A 19,725-nucleotide genomic window follows, 5' to 3' on the forward strand; every position below is an offset into this window, starting at 1 on the left:
AGAGATTCAGGACAACAGACTGAGTTAATCACATTGTGCCATGAGGCTGATGGTCCTGACGAAGGTGTATCTTCAGCTGAGAAACCATTCAGCAGTACATGAATGTGCTGTTTGATGCCACCTCATCATTCCAAATCAAGCAGCTGTCTTTCAAAACAGCTTCTATGTTGGCAAAGGCCAGAGAAGATGTGATTTTCATCCAAGACAAGTAACTCTGCCTTTCCTCTCATTGCAGAATTCTAACAGGTGGCTCTTAAATGGTCCTTGTTTCTCATCCTACTGGGGAAGAGACGGGAGTGCTGAGCATGAGCTGTGTTGCACACAGAGGAACTGCTGCATCTGCATACAGCCCTCCTGATTCCACTGGGGATCTACTCAGGCCCCAATAGCTTGGCTGGCTTGGGCTTGAGAAAGCTGAGTGTGGTAGCCTCACAAATCGGTGTGTAATTTCTACAGAGAGAGCAGCTGATGGGGGACTTCTAAGGGAAAACGTGGAGCTTTGGTTCCAGCAGGAGATGAGAGTAACTTGTTTACAAGGTTTCCCTCCAGCAGGCAATTTAAAAAATGACCTTGGAGAACAATACAGCAAATTAATTTGTCTCTGATGAGAGGTTTTGGAGAGTCTCTTGCAATTTTATGCATGTTGGCTAGACAACCTTGCCCTGGCAAGTACTGTAGCCTTTGCCAGGGATGCAGATATCTGCTGACTCTTCCATCGGACTTGAGAGGGGCTTTTAAAAAACAGCTGTGCTTCTTGGAAGACAGAAAAAATTGTGAGGGGATCTGGCAAGACAACCCTAATTTGCTTGTAACTGACAGTTGTAGGTGGAATGGAAGGAGAGGGATCGGTAGATGGTCACATTAGGATATGTGTCTTCACTGGGAGGAAGTTTGTGATGAGTGGAAGAAAATGTGGGGAGAAGCCTTCGGCATGCTGGGGGGGCAGGATTAGCAGCTGATGTACTTTCATGCCCAACACAGGACTAGAGAAAGGGTGTGGAATGAGTCTCTAAAGGACAAAGGTCTGCCAGTTACAAAGATTTGTCAAGCTCACTTAGTACCTTGTCAAGGTGACCAAGTAACTTGGTCCAGGCCTTCTTCTGCCAGTCATACTCATAAACATAACATCTGAGAGCACTCTGTTCAATACCAAGTGTTTTCCCTTCTTTGCATGAAAATAAGTTAATCAGCCTTCTCAGAGAGGTTTTGAGAGTATCTGCTTCTCCCCAGAACAAGGAGTCCAACAAGTAACTTTCCAAAACAGAGAAGCTGGGTTGCAACAGTGTTCAGGGCTCACAGATCCCTCATGAACCAAGGAGATGCAGTCTTAGCTAGGAGAGGCTGCTTGAAGGCAGACTGAAGAATGAACACCACCCCCGTCAGTACTTATTATTATCCTCTTTATTCTCTTCCTATATGCCTTCCTGGTAGCCAAGCACCTACCCTGCAAATGGACACTAGTCTCTCAGTGCAGCTTTCCCATGCATTAATGGTGTGAGACCAGAGCAAGGAGGAAATAAGACTGTTCCTGTAGTCCTGGAAAGTGAAGATGTTAGGGTGGAACCCCCTCCATCTCATTGTCACCATTCACTAATCAATTACTACAGTGTCTGGTCTCAATCAAGAGTGATTACAGTATTCGTGGATAAGGGAAGAGTGACTGAAGTAATCTACCTGGACTTGTGCAAAGCATTTGACACTGTCCTGCACAACATCCTTGTCTCTAAATTGGAGAGACATGGTTTTGATGGATGGATGGTCGCACTCAAAGAGTTGTGTTCAACTGCTCGATGCCCAAGTGAAGACCAGTGACAAGTGGCGTTCCTCGGGGGTTGGTACTGGGACTGGCACTGTTTAACATCTTTGGTGGCAACATGGACTGTGGGATTGAGTGCACCCTCAACAAGTTTGCTGACAACACCAAGCTGCGTGGTGTGTTTGACACACTGGAGGGAAGGGATGCCATCCAGAAGGACCTTGACAGGCTTGAGAGGCTGGCCTGTGTGAACCTCATGAGATTAAACAAGGCCAAACGCAAGGTCCTGCACATGGCTTGGGGCAGTCTCAAGCACAAAAACAGGCTGGATGGAGAATGGATTGAGAGCAGCCCTGAGGAGAAGGACTTAGGGGCGTTGGTTGATGAGAAGCTCAGCATGACCCGACAATGTGTGCTTGCAGCCCAGACAGCCAACTGTATCCTGGGCTGCATCAAAAGAAGCGTGACCAGCAGGTTGAGGGAGGTGATTCTCCCCCTCTACTCCACTCTCATGAGACCCCACCTGGAGTGGTGTGTTCAGCTCTGGGGCTGAACCTGTTGGAACAAATCCAGAGGAGGTCCACAAAGATGATTGGAGGGCTGGAGCACCTCTCCTATGAAGACAGACTGAGACAGTTGGCTTTTTTTCAGCCAGGAGAAGAGAAGGCTCTGGGGAGACCTTATTGTGGCCTTTCAGTACCTGAACGGGGCCTACAAGAAAGCTGGAGGGACTTTTTACAAGGGCATGCAGTGATAGGACAAGGGGTAATGGCTTTAAACTGAAAGAGGGTAGATGTAGATTAGATATAAGGAAGAAATTCTTTAGGATAAGGGTGGTGAGGCACTGGAAGAAGTTGCCCAGAGAGGCTGTGGATGTCCCATCCCTGGAAGTGTTCAAGGCCAGGTCAGACGGGGCTTTGAGCAACCTGGTCTAGTGGAAGGTGTCCCTGCCCATGGCAGGGGGGTTGGAACTAGATGATCTTTAAGGTCCCTTCCAACCCAAACTTCCTATGATTCTAAGATTAATGAAATACCCATGTATGTCCCCTGCAGATGCTTGTAGTAAGTGTGTTGGCTAAGGTTTGGAGTGAGATAAAACACACCATTTAACGGACAGACACACTCTACAGTGAAGATGAGTCACGCTGCATCACTTTTGGTTTTTTTTTGGAGGGGGGAGGGAGGAGAGGATTTAACCCTCACTGAGTGAAGGAGTTGCTGATTTAGTCAAGTCGAGAACAGGATGCGACACATTGGTCTAATGCATTGACATTTGCATCTCCGAGTGAAAGTGCTTGTTTTCACTGGAAGACTGGCTTTTGAAACATTTAAAGGTAATTAAGCTTTTGGAGGAAAAGAAGTGAATATATTTTGATGGGAAGCTTTGAATCTCTCTGGACCTACCAGAATGGCTGCAGAAAAACTTAAGCATTTCTATGTGTGCATCTTTTTAAATTGTGCGGTCTGTTTTGGGAGTTGTAAAAAAACCCTTACATTTGCATTTTACTTTCACCTGATGTATGAGTGATTTCAAAGTAATGGGCTAACAGCAAAACATTGCTGATCTAAAATTAAAAGAATGTGTCCTTCTAAAGCACGGCAGCTCAGGTTGAGAGCAAGTGTCAGAAGGGTAGGAGAGGAAGATGTCTTTTCCACTGACTAGCACTGACTAGGAGACCTTTCTGGCATACAGCAAAGGAAGAAAAGGCATGCTTGAATGCTTAAGTGCTGAATGAATTTTGCATAAAGGAAAAAAAAGCCAACTATTGCCCCATAAGTACATCCCTTCCCTCACTGCTTTGAAGCCCCTTGGGACTCCTGTACTAATTGCTGGTGGCTAGTACCTCGCACAGGGGCTGCACTGTGTCAGGCAAAGAAGAGAGAAACCTGTCAGGGTTTCGCTCAAGCTCAACCTATATATGTTCCTGGATTTAAAAGCAGTATAGGAAAGTGCTACACAGGCACAGTCTAGATGATCTAAAAGCTAATTAGGACACAAAGGAGGACTTAATTCTTTAGTAATATCAAGGCAAATACGTATCCTTCCTCCAAGGAAAATAAAACAAATGTGATCTACTTCCATAAGGAATGGAATCCAAAGCAATCAAAAAGTCACCCATACAGCACATGACAGCAGCACAGTTGGATCCTGGCTCAGTCTTTTAGCTCTCCGTGCTGCCGTGCGGAGAGAGCAGTGCTCAGCCTGGTGACTCCAGGCCCTTGTCCAGAGTATGTTAGACTATTGTTAGAGTCCTCATGGATTTTGCACAGCAGAAAACTCTGAACCTCACACTTCATGTGTGCATTTGTATAGGAGACAGAAAATAAAATCAGACAGAGTATGTAATTAGGTATTTCATGCCACATCATATTCTACTAGGGTTTAAAAGGCATATCCAGCATTTGCTAATGACCCAAACTAAGGTCCATATGCTTCCACATGTCTGTCTCTCAGCTTCCATATAATACAGAAGCCCACAGACACACATTATGCATTTAAGGTTGGGCAGGATTTGTGTCCCTACTTGGACATCTTTCTTGTTGTGCTCCTGTTCTGGAGAGTTACTCCTGGAAGCCAGTGCCACAGCTCTTAAAAGCAGTGATAGCGAGGCATCTGTGGGCAGGTATGCAAAAATGGCTCACACAAGGGTGGGCAGTTAGTCACTTCATTGTTAATGTAGGTAGGCCAAAACTTATTTGGACCATGGCTACTCTGCAGGAGTTCACAAAATTTGCTTTTATGCTATTCCCTGCCTACCAAGTAGCATTCATCTTAGCAAAAGCAGGAACCCTAAGGTGGAGAAGCATCAGGTACAGGGACTGTTCTGAATGATGGTACTCCCTGCTCTGCCCGTGTCCTCATCTGGTTGGCAAAGAACTTAAACCAATGTCAGGTGCTCACAACCATGGCTGACCGAAGTTGCCCAAGCTCATGTTGCCTTGGATGCAGCCAGTTCCCACCGAGAAAGTGGCTGAGGATCCTGGGTGTCGCAGCAGGGCTCACAGCATTCCTGGGGCTGTGATTGTGCTAGCCGTGGTCAGGAACATAATCTGAAAAACATCCAAAGTGCGGATGGAGACTTCAGAGAAAATGTGACTGTGCTTCCACCAGCTGCCTGGAACAGAACAGGGTATGTTTTTATTTGGAAGCCTTTGCCAGCCAAACTGGCTTTCTGCAGCCATTGAAAGGTCCAGCCTCTTCTTGTGGACAGGCCCCTGGTGCAGCTCAGCAAGCTGCTTGCAGGACTGAAGTTTTCCAGTATTGATTTATTGGGCAGCACCCAAAACCCGTGGTGCAAATCTCAGGCCTGGTTTGAGCTGGCAAGAAGAAAAATGTCTTATCATCTCTTTAATGATCTGGAGCTAAACACAATGTCTTTGACAAAGGTGATAACGCAAACGGGATTTAGCTTCTCTTTAACACGTTTTGTAAAGCTGCCTTATGCAAAGCAGTTTTAAAGAATAGTTGAGTCCTACTGCTGGTAGTCAAGTGAAACTGCTATTGCCTCTCAGGCAAGAAAAGTGTTTATAGGCAAAGTTTTTGAAAAGTATTAGTGTGATTTTGCAGGCCAATGTAGACAGTCCCCTGGGGTAGAAATCAGCCCCATGTTTTTTAAAAAAATAGCAGAAATAGGATAGATGTTCCAGCTGACTAAAGTTTTCAGAAGATTTTAATTAGCTGGGAACGAACAACAGAGAAATGCAAAGCATCGTGCTGGGCCTGCTCAGCTGTTTGAGGAAGCGCTGCAGCTGTGTCAGCACAGTGCCCCGTGCCTGCTAGCGACTCCTGGCTTTGAGGACACCCCAACAGCACTTGCAGCCCAGATACCTGGCCACCCACTGTGGTCTGGAGCCAGCACGGCTGAAGGTGACTTGAGGTCCTTCACCCCTCACTCTATGGTCCCAGGCCTTGGAGCAGCAGCAGGTCTGCAGCAGGCGGTAGCTGGTAGATGCCAATGCTGTGCTGCTAATCTTCACGTCCACTGTGGAATGGTGTATGGGAGGAGTCATACCTCAGTGTTACCTGGCTTGATAGCATCTTTGAGTTAAGTGACATCCCCCTCCCCTCCCCCCCCGCACTCTCCCCCCATCATGTTTTTAAGAGGAAAAAAAAAGAAAAGAAGGGAAGCTTGCATTCTGATGCTGGGTCAGTGGATATGGGATAATTCAAATTCAGCACCTTCCTCCAAGCTATGCGGTACCCAAGGGACAGTATCTTACTCTGCTCTTTCCTATCACTCTGTGCACTTGTAGGGGCTTATGGTATTACTGCAAAACACTCTAGACATGCACAGCATGAAGAAACATGTTGAAAGGTACATTTGGATGCTCCAGACTCAAATCAGATAAAGTCACAGGATTCACGTGGCCTCTGACACCAGGTGATTGCAAATGGTAATAAATGCAATCCAAATTTAGGTTGGCACATGTTTTCCTAGCAAGGGGGAAAAAATAACTGCATTTTAACAGGCTAAGTGGTTAGAGAACTTTGTTAATTCAGACGTAAACCTGTTAGCATAAAATATTGCCGGAGGTCCGAAATGGCCTCAGACAGTTTACATTTTTCATCAGGATCGCTGTTAAAGACGACTAACCCTTTCTCTCCCTAAGAATAATGTTGCTTTTCCACAAGGCAACCCAAAAGCCAATCTCTTTGTACACAAGAGAAATGCCTGTAATCTAGACTTTATTAGACTGATCATTATATAATGGCTTTAGAAACTCTGGACAAAATAGAGCAGTGGGTTTAGCTGACGGTAATGTCAGATTGCTGTCAATAATCCCCAGCAGATGCAAACGTGTGACCCTTTTTCCCCTTAATTGTTGAATATTTATTTTTATCTTATAATGTTAATAAGGTTTATTGTGCTGCAGAGAGAGCTGATATCACATGACCTTCATCTTCCTGACTCACAACAAAACCAGAAACATTACACTGCCTGTCACGTCCTGTTGTTTAATGATAATGTGTAGGTTAGTTGCTTTTCTTCCCCACACAATATTATTTATTCCTTTTGGACTGCCTTCCCTTATTTGGAGTTGCCGTCGTGCTGAGCAAAAAAGCATGACTGAAATAGGAGGTTCTGGAGCATCTTTTCAGTATGAGCAGTGGGAACAAATGCATTTAAATATATAACTGATTTTTAGACAGGACTTGATCAGTTTATGAATGGCATTATAAGATGCGATTGCCTACAAGAGTGGGGAACTGGATCTGATGAAGCAGGACGGACCTAGCAACTCAGTCGTCCTAAATAAGACCTAGATAAAAGCCTGAGTAACCCCAGTCTCCATAAACAAAAACAGACTATGCAAAGGACATGGGAGGAAAAAACCAGACAATTTTCATTTTCTTTGGAACAAAATTAGCTCTACTCATGTGTATTTGAGATGGCAGGAACCCAAAGTAAAGGTTTGCATCTGGTCCTCTATTTGTGCTGTGCTGGGCCAGGATCCCCAACCCAGATAACTCATTTTGGATCAGCCTTGTTGGTGTTGCATAGGACGTAAGAGCCAAATTGATACAGACAGAAGAATGCAATAGCTTGGAGAGCTAGGCTGCAGCTTAGGTTGCACCTTTTCACAGTGCTGCAAGGAAAGGTGAGGCTCATGTGCGGCTGGATTAACTGGATCTTGAATTCACACAGCTGGGAATGAATGGCTGCAGTTCCCAAAGCACTGAGCAACACTGCCATGTCCGGCAACTGCTTCCCACCCCTTCCACAGCACGGGAAAAAACAAGATGTGCCTCAGGCCCAGCATCTCCTGCCAGTCACTGGGGCAGAGCAGCCAGTGCATCACACCACTCAATTCTTGGCGCCGTGTCTAAACTAAGCAGGGATATGGAAACCCTTGTCAATATGCTTCAGAAAAGCAAGCCCAGGGTGCAGGATGCACAATTAAGAAGCACAGAATAGCTGAGAAGTTCAGCCCCTTGGGCCGCTGGCACCAGCCTCTGAACATGGCTTGGCTATAAGTGGTCTCACTGGAAGGAAAGGGGCTAATTGTGGAGGAGGTCCCCCACCTTCTGCAGGCAGGCAGGACCTGGTTCTGGCTTGGCATCAAGAGCTTGGCAAGGGGTGCAGCGGGAAGCCCGGAAGATTTAGTCTATTGTCTGTGCCAGAAATCTCCAGCTGCACTGTTCTGAACACAAACTTCGTATATCCTCGAAACAGTGAAGATAAGTAATTTTTGGGTTTGTTACACGTTTTAAATGGAGTGAGAGCCCTCAGCTATTCCAACACATTCCCTTTGCAGGTTCATTAATGAGACCTATGGGAATTGGATCGGGCTCTTTTTCGCTCTGTTATTTGGGCTGTGAGAAAAAAAATCTCAGAAAGGAGAAGCTATTTTCAAGCCAGGACTTTTTTTTTCTATTTCAAAACTGAAATGTTTACCAGGCTTCTGCTGCTAAGTCCAGATATTTTGGGTACTTATTAGAGTTATGCAGAAACTGGTCTAGATTTTTGTGTGCGGTTAATTTTACTTAGATCTCTGTGATAAATTATTTACATTTCTTTTTTAAGCATAATTTTATGGTATGAAAATAATATTTCATGGTATAAAAATAATGTTGCAGTCCATGTGATAGTGAAACAATATAGTACTTCTATTTTGTTCATAGTGCTTTGTAAGCATTAGTGAAACGAATGTTAGGCTGCACTTGTGAATTAGGCAGTACATCCCAATCACAGTGACATGAAAACCAGGTCTCCCTCCCAAATGGTTTTGCACCAGTATAACTGTTTTGATGAGGGGGGGATCATTTTTACTAGGATAATAAAAGCTCCACAACCCCCAAGCTGGTTGCATTTATACCAAAAATGAAAGTACTGTATCTGGGTCTGGCTGTCCCCCAAATACTGGTATCAGCACTCCTCTGCTAACTCTGAACTGGCATAGGCCAGGTCTTGGTTTTCAGCCTGTTACATCAACACTGATGTAGCTAATGCGCGACAGATGTCGTGGTGAAATCATAGATCGATTGAAGTCACTGGAAAAACTCCCATTCATTTAAATAGGCCCAAGGCTTTGCTCAGCACAATTTAGGCTCCATGTGCGATACCCAAAACACAGGTCACCCCCAGTTACAACATGGCTGTTTCCCCAACCTGGGAGCAAGACGATCAGAAAGCAGCAGTGTGCACAGTGTCTGGATGTGCTCCTGTAACTGGCGTCCTTGGGCTTTTGCACATGGTGGGCAAATCCAGTGGGATCAATTGCTACAGAAACACTTCCACCCACCTCTTCTCTTCTGCCATCCCCCGACATCTGCATGACACCTACAGAAGTCACTGCAGTGGGCAAGCAATGCTTCAGCTAGTTTTGAGGCAGTTTAGTATTGAAAGGGAAAGAAGAAGAGCTGGTACTGGATTACCAGCTTCCCACTGGCAGTCTACCAGACACTTTGGGACTGGTGACCTGGAAACCTTGGCCCAGCTTTGTGGGGTTTCACCAGTGGCACTGGCCTGGGATTCAGTGCACAGCCTTGGGGAATCACGGGCAAATCTCACTGCAGTCACATTCCCTGGGCCAGGAAATGGGCACAGATGCCCACGGACCACCTGCACTGCCCCATTTTTCTTGTGCTTTGGAGCTGTGTGTGCCTTTGTGTCCTGTGTGTGGTTATGCAAACAAAAGCAACCTGTGCCGTGGAGCCGCAGTCCCAGCTCTGTGCTGTGTACAAGCACAAGAAAAGCTGCTCTATGCCTCCCTTAGGGAAAAAAACCAGCAGTCTACATTGTGTTGGTGCCCCTCCTTGAAGCAGTTTGTGTGTCATAAGCAGCATGCTTACCACTCTCTGGGAATCCATGGGACATGTTGATTCCCCAGCAAGCACTGTTTAAGAAGAAATAGTATCCACCTCTGTATGGGTTGACCCGTTGAGAAACAGCATCACATGTTCTGGCGAGGCTTTGTGACAGTGCTTTTGATACCCAGTTTGTTTAAAGCTAGGCAGGGTATCTCTGCCGTATGTTGTGGTGAAGTCAGAACCTACTGCACCCCTAACGATAACTTCTTTTATAATCAAAATAAACCAGCCAGCATTATGGACTGCAACAGCAAAGGTTAGGCCTCTGTTTTCAGCAGAGGCAAAAGCTGAGTGCTAGACTGTCCCATTCTCATGCCAGTTCTTATCCCCTGCCTCAGTCTTTCCAAGGTGCTGCAATAGGAAAGTTCAGCAAAGGGAAGCGAAGGCGGCATATCCAGACCCACCGTGCATGAGGAAAACTCCTTAACAGTGGGAATGCTGGCTGAAGATTGAAACAGATACATCACAAAGGCTGTATAGTCTGGATCATTTAATGAGATGGGTATAAACCCCAAAATGTATCTTTCTATGTAGTCAAACACTAGGACTTATATCCAGAAACAAAATATAGACCACAATCCTAGGACTGCAGGGAACTTCAGATCTAGAAAGGATTGACCCTGAAAAAGATGAATGTGTCTAACAGTTCAAGAAGGTTGTGGATGAGGTGAGGATGAATCCAAGAAAGGCCACAGAACAAAATGACTAAGTACTGGAAAATGAGGCTTGAAGTGACAGACTGGAGAAGACACCCCATCTGTTCAGCTTAACGAAGACAAAGTTGAGAGGATGACTTGATCACAGTCTCTAAGTACTGACATGGGGAACAGAAATGTGATAATAGAAGGCTTTTCAATCTAGCTGACGCAACTATAATATGATCCAACTGGAAGCTGGAAGCAGGACAAATTTTGACTACAAATAAGGTGCAGATGTTTAGCAGTGAGGGTAATTAACTAGTGGAACTAATTACCAAAGACTGTGGGGACTATCACCAACAACTTTAAATCAGAATTAGATTTAGTCTGCCCCCCCCAAGATAAAGTTGTGCTTTAGTTCATTCAGGAATTAATTCAGAGATGTCCTTCATTGCCTGTGTTATTCAGGAGCTCAGACTAGGTAATCAAGCCAACTTGCTTTGCCTTTGCAATCCGCACCCTGCGATTCACTAGCCCTTGGAGTACCTAGACATGGCGCAGAAAACCCGCAGCGCCTGCCCAAACTGGCTCACGCTCTTCATTTCATACTCTGGGCTGTTAAGTAAGGGGACAATGGGTAAGAGTGGGAGGAGAAGGGTGTGGGCGATGGGATCATAGATTCCCTTCGTGAAAGCTTGTGCATTATCTCGGTGATTCAGTTACTTCTTAAAAGACATAAAAAGAATGAAAGAATTAAGATGGCAAATGTAATTGTCTGCCCTGCTAAAAGCATTGCAGACAAAATGAGCTTTCAGGAAAGGTACTGATAAATTGTGCTTTGCATTCCTCTTGCTGCGGCTGTGCTGAATCTGACCAGGGCAAGGAGCACCCTAAAAATCAGCAGAGGAAGCAGCAGCCCCTGTCTGGAGTGAAGTTGTCCTGGGGAGCTGCAGTGAATCAATGCGTGGCTCCTGACCTGCCCATTACAGGCAGCAGAACTGACACCATCCATGGTCAGGTCCACATGGGCTCTCGATTTAAGACAACAAACAGCCCAGCATCAGCGAAGTCTCAGGTGCAGTGGCCAGCAGAGAGGCATACTGGTTGGCCTGGGGGGGTCTGTGATGGACAGAACCCTGGCCAGGACTCGCACAGTCCCTGGTGAAACCCCTGCTGCGCCCCAGCTCTGGCCTGCCTGCTGCTGGGAGGCTATGGCCGCTGGGCCACCACGGCCCCTCAGCTGAGCTCAGGGCAGACAGAGGGGAGGTCAGCATGCGAGGCAGGGAATAGACAGCCTCTCCCCGGCTGTGAAATGGGTGAAATCAAGGAAAGACTCGAGGCGTTTGTGGTTTTATTGTAGTAGCAATTCTCCCTCCTGACATGGTGGTGGCCCTGTGGCAGGACCCAGGGCCTGGGCAGGGCACCCCTGCAGCTGGGGGACAGAGAGACTAATGGGGCTCTCCCAGGCAAGGCGCAGTGTTGTCCTGGACAAGGGTGGCCCCGCAGTGTCCCGGGGACTTCCAGGGCCTTTCAGAACCTTCCAGAACCTTCCAGGACCTTTTCCAGCCCTGCTGACATTGAATATAGCCCTCTCAGAAATGAAGTAGCCGAGCGGAGGCTGAAAACACCCTGTTCACCCCACAGTCCCGTCCCCTGTGTCTCTTGGCTGCATCTCTAGCGAGGCCTGGACATGCCCTCTGCCGGGAGCAGGCAGGGCAGGCCGGGCCGGGGGGGAGGGCTCCTCAGCTGCCTGCTCGCACCTGCCGGCGCTCGCAACTGCAATTAGTTGCACCCGGTCGAAGCCAAATTGAGGCCCCTTTCAAACCGTAACTCTGTGCGTTTTGTTTCCAAAGGGAAGTTCATCTTTTATGTGCATGCAAAATGGATAAAACCCAAGGAACATTTTCCCCCCCCCCCCTCCCTTCTCTCAGTCAGGCGGGGATTTGTTTGAAAAAACAAACCACTGCTGCGGCGGGGAGATGCAGTGGCACGAGGTTTGTAGTGATCCTTCTTTTGTGGCTTGGGAAAGGTTGTTTTTTTCGAACCAGTTGGCTCAGCGTGTGGCCTGCATGTGGTGAGTGGATCCCCGGTGTGGGTGAGCGAGCTGGGCCCCCTGCCCTTTGGGGAAGCCTGCCCCCTCCACCCTGAGCGAGGAGAGGATGGGGGCGTGGGACACGCTTCTGCTGCCCGTGGGGAGGATATGTGCCCCGGGGATGCCGCAAGCCCCTCTCGGGAGCAGCGTGGTAAGAACCCACTGGTGCAGATGCTGGGCAGCCTCTCCTTTGCCCTCCGGCTCTTTCCCTCCTCCCTTGCTCTTCCACATCGTTTTTCCTGCATCCATATCCCCATTCACAGATGTGTGGATCATCCTTCCCGGGGAGGCTGCCAGTGCTGCTGGCGCGGTGGTCCCCAGCCCTGCTGAATCAGTTCATCCGAAGGCAGAGCTCCCCTCCGGGTGACTGACAGGAGGTGCTGATTCAGTGGTGTGCGGGGGATCCAGCAGCAAACGCATTAAGAGGATTTATAAAAGAGATAAGCCACAGCGCTGAGCTTCCCTTGGTAATCGTGCAGCACACAATTCGGGACTGTACGGGGAATTTTGGTGCGGCTGACAGGTACACAGCTCTGATCCAATTGTCCTTACAGCCGTCATTAGCCAAAATAAGGGGCAACTGGAATTACAAATGATTTCTGGGTAAATGCTTAGCTCTGGTTCTGAATGATCTCTCAGCAATAATCCACACGTAATCCTCAATACAGAGAGTCTGCTTTAAAGGCGGCTCCATTTTGAGCAGGCCTCAATAATGCATGGATGTCCTGATTCATAAAATAAAAGGGGAGGAGGAAATAGGAAAGCCATGTTTGTTTTACAGCCTTTTTTTTCTGGGTTGAATAAAATTGAGGGAAGTGCATGATCACGTACATACCATTTATTAAGAGAAGATTACCTGCTTGGTAATTATTTCTTTGGGAGAATAATTTTACACTACAATGACAATGTATGACTGTCTCAGGCAGGTCTGATGTATCTAGAAAATAAACAAATGAACAAAAATCTCCTGTAATGACTCATTTTGTGATGTTTATTCCTCAGAACACTGTGGGGATTTTTCTTTCAATGGAGAAAGTCAGAAACTGGGTAGCTGTGGGGACTTAAATGTGAAGTAGCAAGTGCACTGATGGTTAGTACCTTCTCTCTTCTCCTCTGCATGTGCTGATGTGAAAGTTTGTCTGGTCCAGAGGCGCTTATGCAGCCCCCTGCAGTCTTTGGTGCATTGGTGGCCTCATTGCACCCCCATGAAGTGAAGCGGGAAAGTGGGCTGTTCCCAGAGGCACAAATCCCAGAGAGGAGCAGGTGCCTCTTCCCTACTTCTGTCTCCATATCCCTGTAATCTTGGTTGCATCCGGCACCTGGCCCTTCATGGCCCTGACCCGGCGTGCTGTGAGGCTGGGGTTTTGCCCAGCCTCCCAGGGTCTGAGATCTGAAGCCCCGTCTGTAGTCAGCACCATCGCTCCAGGCTTGTCCTTCCTCTCCGCAGCTCATCCTGTCACACCGAGGCATGGCGAACGCTGTAAGAGAGGCCTCATTGCAAGAGCAATACTTCCCAACACAATCCTCTTGTTCTGCACGATGATGAGCCCTGCTGTTCCTTCGGAGGGCTGCTGCATGCGGCAGGAGGGAGGGTTGCAGGCAGGGTTCAGGTCTGAACTGCCTGGCATTTAGACATGTATGAAACTAAAACCATAGGCTCCCAATTTGTACTGGAGTGACACCAGAGCCAGAATGAGAGAGACAGTATCTCCAAACCCACCTGCTCTTTTTGGGTGCCTTGTGCTGGCATGAGACCCAGGGCCGGGGTTTCAGAAGGACTAATTCCTTTTAGCCCTCATGCCTTGCTATTTATCTCATTTGAAGAGTGCTCCTCCCACAACAACTTGATTGCCAGAGAAGGGGCACAGAAGAGTTTGAGTCTGCAGCAATTACCTGTGTGAGTAATCCTTGGGTAATCCCAAGAGGTTTTACCTGGCTGAGTAAGGACTCTCAGAATATCACCAACCCTTGGATATATCCTCTAAAAATATTTTTGGCCCACTGCTTCCTCTAGGACTTTCAAGGCGACTGAAATAGGTTTTGTAATCTCTGGTATACCTTAATTAACATCCTTGTGACATTTTAAACAATAGGCTCAGCTCTTGGCTATACAATAGAGAAATGTTGGAAACGATATCTGTTCGTCGTGAATCATATTCTCCTAGCTACCTGCTACAGAGGGGAAAGAAGGCCCTGCCAAATGCCACAGGAAAAAAATTTAATCTTTCCCTGCTAGCAAATTCTGAAAAAGCTAATAACATTTTCATAGTTTGTTTACTCATTTGTTCCTTAAAAGAGGCAAAGGAATCTGCGAATCAGAAGAACTTCCATCTCAAGAATTGCTTTGGCAGCCACTGGCTTGTAATTTAAGATTAAGTGATTGAATTTCATGCAGTCTTGCTTAAAATTCACTACCCCACACACTGGCACCATACGCATAAAAAACCCCACACAACCCCCCCCCCCCCAAACATCTATAACATCTACTATAAGTCAGTAAAAAAATGTCCAATTGGCTGTGAGGTCACAAAATGTACTTAATAAAGACGTTGTCTGCATGACTGCTGGATTTTTCCCCTCATAGCGTTCGCAGCCTATCAGGCAGTTTCCGTTCCGATGCAATGCCAGTGCCCAGGCTGACTTCAATCAGGCTGCACAAATCAGTGGAGCAGAAATGCCTCCTTCCCTCCATCACCTGAAGCCAGTGCTGATTCATCTCTTCAGACCCATTCCTCCTGTCCCTCCTCTGAATTTGCTGATTGCTGAGTCATTTTTTTTCCCCCCCTCTTTTTTGTTTTCCTTCCCCTAGGACTGAGTGTCCCATGCTGAATGCAACGCGCTTCGTTTCCAGATCTGACTGAAAGGAAATACGGAAATTAATTGGCTCAGGCTGCTCGCAGCTTTTTACAGGCGCCTGTACTCTGTGAGAGGTGCTGTGCAATTGCCTTTCCATTGTGGCTCCCCACCAGCCACCTGTCTCCTTGCGTGCGCTGCCGCGACTGCTCTCAGCCTGGGTACCGGAGATGGATGTCCCCTTCCTCTCCCTATTGTGCAAGAGGGAGGGCAGCTGGCAGGGCTCTCCTCATGAGGGCTGGAGCTGCCCCCGTTTGAGTCAAAATAGGCCAGATTTAGTGAATTCTCCAGATTGTGGTAAATAGCGTGTGACTGGTGCTTTGGCGAGGGCTGCAGAGAGATGTTGTACAGTGTAGTACAGTGTTACTTCTGTTGAAATGCTTATTTGTTCTTGCTGCTGGAAGCAGAGCCCAGTTGAAAGAGAGCAGCCAGGGAACATCCCTTTGCCATGGGAGGTGGGTACGGGGACCCTTGCAGGTTGGAATAAAATATGGCTCCATGGCTATGCTCCATCCCAAAAATTTTCACGCCTAGGTTTCTATCTTCCATTGGTTTCATACCCGATTTTCTCATGGTGCTTTCTCCTGACTGGGAAGAATTTCTGTTCCCCTGGTGAGGTTGCTCTGTGTCTTGGATGTGGCAATGTAATTGCTACCATTGCAGAAGCATGGACTGAAGATATTGGCCCTGCTGTCTGGCCCATGCTGAGCACTGCACACTGTCTTGAGGAGCTGCCCCATGGCCACATGGAGCTTTTCCAGCTCTGTGAAAAAGACAAAGCTGGGCAGAAAGAAGGCCTTATCTCCATGTCATGCATGGGGAAGGCCCAAAAGGAATAAGACCTTACAGCCAGCCAGGCAGCAGGGTGATGCTGGACAGACCAGGAGCACCTATGTAATGAGGGGAGCAATGGAGACCTATGGCTCAGAGTCACAACCGCTCCAGGGCTCTGGGAGTGCCCCAGTGCTTGCTGGGGGGGAAAAAGGCTCCTTTGAAGGGTGGATGGTGCAAAAACGACCCTGACTCAATCTCTTGCTGGAAGGGCAAAGCTGAGCTTTAATATTGAGGAGAATATAGGTCATTTGTTCTGATTGTTTTTTCTTTGGAAGCATTTAAAAAAGTGGCTTTTAGAGTCCTGAAGAAGGACTTCTGTGCCCAGAAGCTTGTCTTATTTTCCCATCTATAAGCAGATGGTCTAACAAAAGGTATTGTCTCTACACACAGGCTTTGCCTTACCTAAGTCCTTTGACCATTACAGTCACCACAAAACTACTTTGAGGTTGCTAGGGCATTTGGCAGGAGATCAATGGCATGAACACTACAGAAGTCTGCAGCTGCCCCAAACCTGGAATAAGAATACTTAGGTAGAGACACACTCACCTCACCTCTGGCATCAGCCCTTGTGTCCTCATCTCACCAGGCTGATGGGGTGAGCCCCACTACGTGCTCGTGACTCATTTGCATTTTCAGGGACTCATGATGACTCAGATTCTTGCAGCACTGTAGGTCTGATGCTGCCTGTGATGTCTCTGGCATGATGCCCATCTTTCTCTTCCATCTTTGAACTGCCTCTTGCCCAAGCAGTTGCAGCCTACAAGAAGGACTACTTCCTATCATTAATACAATAGCAAGAAATGAAAGAGCAAGCACATTTGTAATGTGGTATCATTTACAGAGAAGACACGATCTCAGGCACACTGAATGCCAAAACTAAATGAGAAACTTTTCTTCCAGTTTTATCACAGTTTCTCCCAGAGCCACTGCTGCTTGCATTCTGGAAATTTACAGGATGAAGGATTTTGTCATGATATCTAATTCTAATCTGAAGTGATTTACTGTTAAGTTGAAAATCAAGCCTGTACGTATCCCACTCCAAGTGGCTTCTATGACAGTTTCTATTAACCATAAAAATGTCACTTGCTAGGAAGTATCAGCCTTCTTATAGGCTTTGCAATCATCACTACCAGATGCACACTTACTGAATGGAATAAATAATAGTCTTGTACAATTAGCCTAGGATGCAGGACATGTCTGGCTATCTCTCTCGGCTCCAAAGTGAAGTTTTCACAAGCAAACCTATATATCAAGAGATGAGGTCTATCTGCATTCTCTGGAGTTCTTCACAACTTGAAATGTTGTAATGCCTTATGGATAAAGCCTAGTGGTATATAAACTTAGGCTAACAGTTTTGGTGCATATCTTTGTGGTTTCGGTCTGTATAAGCAACAGAAATACCCATTTTCCGTTGCTATGATCCAGTAAAGAAAGAAAAATTGTGTCTATTCTGTGGCTTATAATGTATTTTGAAATACACTAATGGCGCTGCAGCATTTCCTGCCATTGCACAATCACAGTAAACCTGGTACTGTATGGATGCACAGGATACACTTTGTCCCCATCTACCCTTCAAGGAAATGACACACAGAGCCTTTCTTGAGGCTGAGGGTGTGGATGAGGGCTGCCATCCGTGGGATGTGTTAGCAGTGTTGAGACACAGATTTGAGTTAATCTGGTCCTGAGGTATGAGCTGAAACGAGAGCCTGGGTTTGCGTCATGCTCTGCCAGAGATCTTAGCCATTACACTCAAGGTCTCGGCTGTTGGCAGGGAACTCAAGAAATCAGCCTGAATAATGCAAATGACATTTAATCAGTCTCCACATTTTAAGCCATATTCTGAAAAGAAGTCATAAAGAAAGTTGTAACCAGGACCTTCATCACTGTGTTTGCATCTGGAGGCTGCAGAGCTGAAGTGATGGATTTGGACCACATGAGACACATTACCCTTGCAGCAGCAGAAGCCTTGGAGCCTTGCAGCAGAAGAAGCAAGAAGCCTTGTTGTTTTCACCTGCCTAAAAGGACAAAGTCATATTCTGTTTCCTTTGCACCAGTCTGGCTACTGAAGTCAGTGAACTTTGGCTTGTGTGTCAGGGAGAAAAAAAACCTAACACTGTGATGCAGTTTGCAGCTGGCACAATGAATGGAGATATCAGCAAGTTCTGCAGAGCATCTGGATCCCTTGATAGAGTGAACTTACAGAGCCTGGGTAGATCTGAAACAGCAAGGGGAGAAAGAAAGCATTTGGTCATGTTTCTAGAGTAAGGAGACTATAGATCTGAAAGCAGAAGCTCTGGGAGGGACACATGGGCTGTGACTTCAAAAGAGGTTGTAACTATCCACCAGTTCCAAGAGAGTTATTCTGGTGTGAATGAGAGCAAATGTCCGCTCCGTAAGGTGAGCACCGTTGGTGCAGGGAGCTGTGTGTGGCTGTTGAGAATCATGCAAATGGGATCTCTGCTGTGCTGGGCATTGCTCCTGGGAGGAGATAAGGTAGACAATGGAAGGGTTTGGTTCCTTCTCCCCTCTTTGTCTGCTTTGCAAAGGCTGTTGCAAAAGCAGAAAGGGTTTAAAAATGTCTGGAAGAATGATTTGCTATCTGTCAAACCTGCTCTAAAAGGAGAAACTGAAGAAGCTCATTCTATGAAGCTTAGGAAAAAAAATCTTGAAGTATGACTTGACTTCAGCACAGGTAGAAGTATTTCTGATGCTAGAAGGCCCTTTGTCTTTTTAACTACCAAGTGTGTTTATATCCCAGAGCAAAAAGCCACTGTGTGTCCCTTGCCCATGGAATTTATAAAGATTTATAAATTAAAGCTACAATTACAGAATATTATACAATATATAATTCTAAATACTGTTGTCAGAGGGAAAAGTGCCTGTGGTCTGTTTGTGACTGCAGAATCCATGATGAATACCTAGAATGTTCCTCTCCTGGAAATACTCTTAATTGTTTTTTTCACACGATGAAATTGGTTTGAAGCAATTTTGCTGTCCCTTGAAGTCTTGTGAAAACAAAAAGCCGATTATATTAGTATGAGGAAAGATGATGGTCACAGTTGTCTAAGAACCAAAAACCCACATATATTCTTTAAAGTCTGTGGGATGAGGCTGCTTTTTTCGCTGCAATGTTAACACATGCACCTTGGAGACTCTCATCTCAGCCATCATCTAAGCATGCTCTTGCATTTCATCCCATGGCTCAGGAGCAGAAGCACCAGCTTTTACTTAGCAATGTGTAGCTCCAAAATCAATGTCAGCTAAGCATTTTCATTACTAACAAGCCAAACATATTCGCAGATATTATTTGGACTAAAACATGATAAATAGCACTAAACGACTCTGATGAAGGTAATCTCTCCAACCCGTGAACCTTCTTCTCTGACTGGGACAAATGGAAGAAAAGAAAAAAGTAATGTTTTTATCCCTGCTCTCTAAGATGTGGCTTTTGAAAGGCTAAATGTCACCAGAAAAAACAATGACTTGGCGAGGACTTTGCGTGGAAGAATCCATTTTAAAAAGTGGGGTTTGCAGGCCACACTGAAAGAATATATCATGTTTCCAAATTCCAGTTCAGTGAAAGCTTGGGAATTAGTTGGGCCAGGTAGTAAGTGACTTCTCCACACTTCAGACTGATAGCAGGAACACACATACACACTGTGTGCAAAGGCACTTGCTGAAAAAAATAAAGTTGAGCTAGTATCTCTGTGAAAGGTGCCAGACTGATAAAAATGGGAAG

This window comes from Phalacrocorax carbo, chromosome 1 (genome assembly GCF_963921805.1).
Source record: "Phalacrocorax carbo chromosome 1, bPhaCar2.1, whole genome shotgun sequence".
Taxonomy (NCBI): Eukaryota; Metazoa; Chordata; class Aves; order Suliformes; family Phalacrocoracidae; genus Phalacrocorax; species Phalacrocorax carbo.